This window comes from Pantherophis guttatus, chromosome 2 (assembly GCF_059756535.1).
Source record: "Pantherophis guttatus breed Tessera chromosome 2, ASM5975653v1, whole genome shotgun sequence".
Lineage (NCBI taxonomy): Eukaryota > Metazoa > Chordata > Lepidosauria > Squamata > Colubridae > Pantherophis > Pantherophis guttatus.
In genome coordinates this window covers 267,288,170-267,296,522 of record NC_142064.1, presented here as the reverse complement: position 1 = coordinate 267,296,522, position 8,353 = coordinate 267,288,170, and positions in this window count along the sequence as shown.

Here is an 8,353-nt window from a genome sequence, read left to right as displayed (position 1 = left end):
TGCAATTACTGCTATTGAGAATATTGCTCTTCTATAGCTGTGCAGATGGTAGACACAGAACTGTGACAACACCAAGTCTGTGACTGACAGATAGTCCTCGTCTTACGACCAGCCATTTAGCCATTTATGACCCAGATTTGAACTTCTGAGGACTGGGGGGGGGAAGGGCTCCACCCAGGGTCACATGACATTTCTGGTGCTTGGCAACCAGCCTGCAGTTGTGGCCTTTCATAGCATCCTGCAGTCACATGACCATGATTTACATTTTTGCCAGAAACCCATGCTTCTATCCCTAGTGAACAATGGGTTTGCTTAATGATTGTAGCATTCACTTAACAACTGCCGTGTTTGAATGAAATTGAATCAACTGGGTAGGGAATCTATGAGTCACCAGAAAAAGGGGAATGCAGAAGTAAACTCAAGTGCCCCACTGACCACTCAGTAACAGTAACAGAGTTGGAAGGGACCCTGGAGGTCATCTGGACAGTTTGCCTTCAGAAGTTGAGGGAGCTTCATCACTGGAAGCTTTCAAGGAGAGACTGGATTGCCATCCATCGGAAATGATACAGGCTCTCCTGTATGAGCAGGGGGTTGGACTAAGAGTAACAGAGTTGGAAGGGACCTTGGAGGTTATCTAGTCCAACCCCCTGCTCCGGCTAAATGACCAGATGACCTCCAAGGTCTCTTCCAACTCCTGTTATTCTGTTAATCCGAGGCTTTGGTGAACATGACAAGAGAGTCACGATTCATCGAAGAAAGAGACGCCGCTTGCAACTCAATAGCCCCGATGCTCTTTTTGTCATTTTGTTCTCCCCACCCGTGACGCCTCCACGCCCTCCTTTTATGCCTTTCCCCGCACCTGGATTGCGGAGCTGTGTGCTCTGCTTGAACATGGAGGTTCAATTTTCTATAGGAAGAGAGAGCTCTGCAAGGACCAACTGTTGTGTCCTCTCCTTTACCAGGAGAGCGTTAAATAGGTGCAGATTTTTTTTAAAAAATAAATTATTTACTCAAGGATAATTTCCCTTTAACTCCCCCCCCCACTCCCCCTTCCTGGATTTCTTATTCTCTGATCTGATCATTTTCTGAAAGTTTCAAATTTAACTTACTCTTTCCGAACTGTTGAGATTCGCCCAGCAAAATTCAAGAACGGCAATACCAAACTCAAAGTTTTCTCCAAAGAAGCTCCAGGAAAAGGAATTCACTAAGAGGACTCTACATTTCTGGATCTACTCTAGCTGCTGAACTTTCTGCTTTTAACCCGTTCAGCTTCTTGGAAAGTTTGACCAACCTGATTGTGAAATGATCTCCCAACCAACCCTGCTTCCTTCTGCAGAATTCATTTTACAGCCCAGATTTAAAGCAACACGGAACAAAAAATGTATTTGCAATCACGATTCCATTTTGGAACAAGTTCTCTTTAGTTAGCCTTTGTTATAACTGTAAACCCAAAAAAGTCTTCAGAACTGGTCCTAAACTGGTTTTGAGAACGTCTGTTAAACTGGGTCCAGGTGCAAAGGACTTTCCAGCAGTATGCATGACAATAAATACAGGTAGACCTCGACTTACAACAGCTCATTTAGTGACCACTGAAAGTTACAACGGCACTGGAAAAAGTGACTTATGACCGTTTTTCACCGTTAGGACCTTTGCAGCATCTCCATGGTCATGTGATTAAAATTCAGACCCTTGGCAACTGACTCGTATTTATGACTGTTGCTGTGTCCAGGGGTCATGTGATCCCCATTTTGCAACCTTCTGACAGGTAAAGTGAATGGAAAAGCCGAATTCAGTTAAGAACCACACCTCAGCCTACAGTCATATTGGCCACCAGGCCACAGAAGCATTTTTGGACAACATTGGCTCCCTCGGCTAAGAAACGGAGATGCGCATCGTCCCCCAGAGTCAGAAATGACTGAACTGGGAAAACCTTTACCTTTATCATTAGTAAAGTGCAATTCAGGTAGTCCTCAACTTACAACAGTTCATTTAGTGAATGTTCGAAGTTACAACTGCACTGAAAAAGTGACTTACCACCGTTTTTCACCCTTACAACCATTACAGCATCCCCATGGTCATGTGATCGAAATTCAGATCTTGGCGACTGACTCATATTTATGATGGTTGCAGTGTCCTGGAGTCATGTGATCCCCTTTTGTACCCTTCTCAAAGGCAAAGTCACTTAGCAACAGAAATGTTGGACTCAGTTGTGGTCGTAAGTTGAGGACTAGCTGTATCACATGACTTAGGCAATTTCAATAGTCCTTGCTGCTGTCATTAAGCAAGGACTTCACTGCAACTCCCTGCTGGCTTCTAATAAGCAAAATGAACAAGTAAGTCTCAGGAAGTCACAAGTCCGACAAGGAGCAATTGGCAAACAGGCTGGCAAGTAGATAAGTGGCTATTGTTCTGCAAGCATGGCAGAGCCGGAGTGATTGCTGCCGGCTGTAGGAGTGTCCACCAGTGTCTGCTGTGGTACCACCAGCACATGGCTAGGCAGGTAGATATGCAATATGGAGTGAGGGCAGAGCAGAGGGCAGATATCCCACCCCCAGTCCTTCTTTTCTCTAGACGAGCCAAACCCAAATCCTGCAGCCATTCTTCACTCACACGTTTTAGTCTCCACAGGCCTTTAATCATCTTAGTTGCTCTTCTTTGCACTTTTTCCAAAGTCTCAACATCTTTTTTGTAATGTGGTGACCAAAACTGGATGCAGTATTCCAGGTGTGGCCTTAATTAGGCTTTATAAAGCGGTACTAATACTTCATCTGATTTTGATTCTATGCGTCTTTATATACCACCAAGGACTGTATTAGCTTTTTTGGCTGCTGCCGCACACTGCTGGCTTTTATTAGGGTACTAAATAAGCAATCAAGATAAATCATAACATACAAACAATAAAGTTCTAGTCATAAGATGCTAAGGGAATAGATGATAGGAAAGATGAGAAGAATAGTAATAAAGACCTTCTATGTGATTTGACATCTGAGGGCATAAGAGAGTGTTGTGGGAATGAATTGTTTACCAGAGTGATGGCATGGGGGAAATTCTGTCCTTGTGTCTAGTTGTTTTGTCGTATGAACGGACCGCCATATGTTGGATTGCAATGAGGTGTTCAGGGGATTCTGGGATGGTTGGAACTTTGAGGACTGATCATAAATCCCCCTCATTCAGTGCCACCAGGGGTCATTAACTAAGCACTACCTCTCTGTGCTGCCTATTCTAAATTATCCTAAATTTAGGCACTACTTTCTCCCACTATTAACAAAATATCAATTATAGTTGTGGAAAATTTGAACGTAACTTTCTCAGTTGATTATACTGTTAAAACAGAAAAAGCAATTTTAAAGACTAAAGCAGAAAAAAGAAAACTCTGTATTCTTTATTTAAAAATCATATTATGGTCTCCACCCACCCACCCCAAATCAGACAATGGAAAGTAACCCTGGGAGGATGTAACAAGTTGGAAAGTTGGAAAAGGTTCTTTTGTATATGCTTAAATATAAGCTATTCAGACATTTTGGAAGTTGAAAAAATGTATCTGTGGTTAATTCCAAACGTTAAAGGTGAACATGGTTCCTGTAGTCTGCAATTTTTCCTCTGGAATATCTATGAACATGAAATTTTACCTTTAGCCATTAATTCCTATACATTATCCCATAGTCCTTTTTTGATAAAATGTTGATGACACACCCTTGGAAAATAAGTAATGAGGATCAATGCTAATCTGGCTAATCTTTTGAGTCACCTATTTATATCATTAAAAAAAACCATTAAAATTAAAAAAAACAAAAGTTGGGATATTTCGGACATGTGATGCGACATCCAGAAAAAGAGGGCACATTTCATTTAATCCTCCAGGGAAGGATTGAAGGCAAACGAGCTCCAGGCAGAAGAAGAACATCATGGCTTCAGAATCTAAGGGACTGGTTTGGACAAAATTCAGCAGCACTTTTTCATGCGGCTATTGATAAAAATAGGATCGCCAACATGATCGCCAACGGCTTATGACAGATATGGCACAAGAAGAAGAAGATTTATATCATATCAAATGTTTCAAAAACTTCCCGTCCTTGTAATGGTAGTGAGAGTAGTTTGAAGCCATTTTTAAAAATGTATCTCTCCTTTCTGCAAGTCAGACAAGAAGAAAGAGCTGTAAAATGCCAGAACCAGTAAAGTTCTGAAAGGGAAACAATAATAAGGATATAATAAATAATACTAGAATATGATATACTGGTATACTAGATTCTGTAACCATTAGGTTCCTGTAATACATATATGCCTTTGCATTTGTATCATACATATTATTCCTTTCTATTTGTATCTCCTGTTACAAACATATTGTTATTAGGCCTCTGTAATGTATCTGGTATTTATCAAACATATGTCCCTGCCATTTGACCTGAAGTCATATCAATCTATCTAAAAGCATGGTAGTATCTCAGTTGAAACTACAGCCATCAACAAAGGGATAATTTATACCTCAGCCCTAATTTATGTTTGATCTGGATAAACTCCTGCTTTCCAGAGCCAGGGGGCCAAAGTGGCCAATTGAGTAAACAAAGAAATGCTCAAGGATGACTATTTGGGAAGTTTCTATTCCCCCTTGCAGGGCAACAAGGAATACACAAACCTAAATTAGGAGGCCAGAATTGGGTACTAAACTGACGTCTCTGAGGGTATAAAAGGACGCCATACCTTTCCCAAGGTGTGGCTATTTCCTCACATGCATTGTATCTGTATGTTCTGGATATAGTTCTACCCAGTATTTTGTTTTTGGCCATAAATAAAATCTGCTTTTTTGCAAGCCTCATCTTGAGTCTCTCTCTTTGGCATTCTGGTGACTCAAGTGTGTTTTGGGACCTTACATTTCTGGCGCCTGAAGTGGGACTTGAAGGCAAAGTTTCTTCAAGGTGGCCGCATTCAGCTTCCCACAAACTGAGCCGCTTTGAGGCTTGGTGGCCTTCATTAAAGGCAGACGGAAGAAACCAGCTTGGACCAGTACCGAAGTCAAGAGCGCTCCTGGAAAAATTTATCCAGTGACTTTGATCTGGTCATTTGCTGGCAGGCTCCGATTCTGCCTGTCCTCAATGCCTAACAAAGAGGCTTCCACTGTGGGGGGTTATGGAACTCAGCTCTTCTGGGCGAGTAGAATTTTTTTTTTCTCTTGGGAAGGGGAGTGTTGCTTTGTGAGTGTGTGAATGAGACGAGGGAAATTCCTCAGAGGTTTGGCCTCAAAGCGATGTGCGGAGATCCAATCTGCGTTTCTGATTATCCGAGAGGAGATCAGCCAGAGACGATCGCTTTGAAAGGAGTGTGACTGTTGGAATAAGAATCTGTAGTGCAGGAGAGGGCTCTGACTAAACTTCGGCCCCGCAGGGGAGGTCTGGGAAATCTCTTAGGGAAAAAGAGAGGGTTTGGTTAGGCTTCGCACCGACGGAAAGGTGTGGGAAATCTCCTCAGGAAGAAAGAGAGTCTAGTCAGGCTTCGAGCTGACAGAAAGGAATCCCCTGGGAAAAATGGGCAACCATGCTGGTAGCCTGTTTGGAACAAATAACCTAGTAACAAGAATTGGGCCGTGTTCTCCATTTAGCTATGTTAGCCCACTGGAACACGTTACAAACAAGTGAAAAAAGAAAACAAAAAAAAGAGTATAAAAAAAATGAATGAAAAAATGTGGCAGTAAAAGTTGTCTGTAAAAAGAAAAGTGGAGTTCAAACTTGCTCATGAGAGCCCTGGCTAAATGCAAACGATGTGTGAACATAGGTCTCTATACCTCTTATACATCTTGTTCTTTAAAATGGGCCAGCGATTGCTGGGCGATCCAAGTTAGAATGAGAACACACAGAACACCCCCAGGGCAGAGGCACGTAGTAACAATCTAGTGCCTAAAGAGAGATCTATGGGTGGCAAAGAAATATTACAGTGTTATAAAGATCTTGATAATTTACCATTCTTGAAAGAGCCAGAGAAGTCTGACAGAACTAAGAATAAAGAAGAAATTGTTTATTGTTCTTCCCACCTGGGCTTTAGCAGGTAATAAAAAAAAAATGTAAAACCTGCCTAAATGGGAAGACTCATACAATTTGACTTGATCAATTTGGTGTGATTTCTGTTACAAAATTCCTGGATATGCATCTATAATAATAGCATGTAGAATTGATTGTGATATGTCTGGCCAGCCTGCAAATTAAGTAAACATCTCGGCTTTGAGCTGTGGGAAACAGAAAGTAGTTAGGGCCCACAATCATATTTATGATTTAAACTGCTCTCTGAGTTTTCCCACTGCTTTAAAAATAAGCTATAGGTTGCCCAAGGAAATAAAATTAAAACAAAAAACAACCTCCACAGGTCTGGAAATGTTTGATGGTATGTGTGTGTATGTGTATGTATGTAATCATTTCCAAACCTGCAGGAAGGATGAGACCCTCTAACAACAGTACACAAAAAGTTATTTAGAAAATGGAGCTCATTGGCTTGTGAAAAAGCTCCCTGAAATAATTATGATTGGTTTGCATGGAGGAAGCATTAAATGAAATTTTTGTATGTGAAATTGGTTTATACAAAAAGTCTGATTGCAGTACAAATGTGAATGTGTGTGTGTGTGAGATGTCCCGAAGCTCATAAAGAGTGATAAGGCGAAGTGATCCTGAGACCTGTGAATGCCTGTGTGTTGAGGATGTGAGAGATAAATTTGTGGAAAACGTCTGTGAGTTGTTGAGGCTAGAGAGAAATGCAGAGGGTTGTTTTGTTGAAAGGATGCTGAGAGGCAAAAGGAGGTGAGAATTCTATGTAGTTTAAACATTTTTCCTCCCTGTATTTCCCCTCCTGAAAGAGCTGGAAAATGCCAGAATCAGTAACCTTCATTATTACCATAGTAAAAATAAAAAAAGGAGAGACCTTATGGATAAGGAAGTGCACCCCTCATAATAATATTAATTTTTTTAAAAAACCCTTGAAATCTGTCTAGTGATACTTGAAAAATGCCACAAAGAATGGCTGGACTGGTGTAGAATTGAAATTGGAAACTTAAATTTACATTGAGGAGGGAAGGGAAGCTGAGGAAGACAGATCGGCCGTAGAGATACAGAATGCACAAGAAGAACAATGGTAGTTTGTTAGAAACTACTATATGTGTGGAGACCTTGCAACTGAGCAAAAGTTGATAAAAGATGTTTATCTTACCTTTTTATTATTACATTTATTGATTAATAAATTTATTCGCTACCCATCTCACAGTTTGAGGCAAGTCTGAGCATCTTCTGTTACCCAACTGTTCATAGCAATACTGACACTCCCCATTTTTTCCTTCTCAAAAGTATTGTTCTTACACAATGCATTTTTAAAAATGAAACGTTTTCCATTGTACATTTTCCCCCCTCATATCACCAACTCAAAGGGGGATGCCACACGTACATCAGCAATATGGTGCTGGTGTCACTCAGAAGCCATCAAAGTGTAACAAGCAGGTTACACGAGGCTGGCTCCAGGGTGTTATCAATGCTTCGCTGAGTGAGGGCCACTTCCCCGCTGCCTTGAAAGAGGCGGTGGTGAGGCCTCTCCTCAAGAAGCCGTCCCTGGATCCGGCAATATTGGCCAACTACCGTCCTGTCTCCAACTGTCTTCGCTTCATGGCGAAGGTTGTTGAGAGTGTGGTCGCGCGACAGTTCCCACAATTCCTGGAGGAAACATCTAGATCCGTTCCAGTCGGGTTTCAAGTCTGGGCACAGCACAGAAACGGCATTGGTCGCGTTGGTTGATGATCTCTGGAGGGCTTGGGACAGGGGCTGCTCCTCTGTTCTGGTCCTGTTAGATCTCTCAGCGGCTTTTGATACCATCGACCATGGTATCATGTTGCACCGGCTGGAAGAATTGGGGGTGGGAGGCACCGTGTTGCGGTGGTTCTCCTCCTTTCTCTCCGACCGGTCGCAGTTTGTGTTGGCAGGGGGGCAGAGGTCGACCTCGAGGCCTCTCATCTGTGGAGTGCCGCAGGGATCGGTCCTCTCGCCCCTTCTGTTCAATCTTTATGTAAAGCCGCTGGGCGAGATCATCCGTGGCTTCGGGGTGAGATACCACCAGTACGCTGATGACACCCAGCTGTACATCTCCACCCTAGGCCACCCCAATGATGCCCTTGAAGTGATGTCCCAGTGCCTGGAGGCTGTGCGGATCTGGATGGGGAGGAACAGGCTCAAGCTCAACCCTTCCAAGACTGAGTGACTGTGGCTCCCGGCATCCCGATATAGTCAGTTGACTCCATCACTGACTATTGGGGGCGAGTCTTTGGCCCCCAAAGAAAGGGCTCGCAATCTGGGAGTCCTCCTGGATATGCAGCTGTCCTTGGAGGAACATC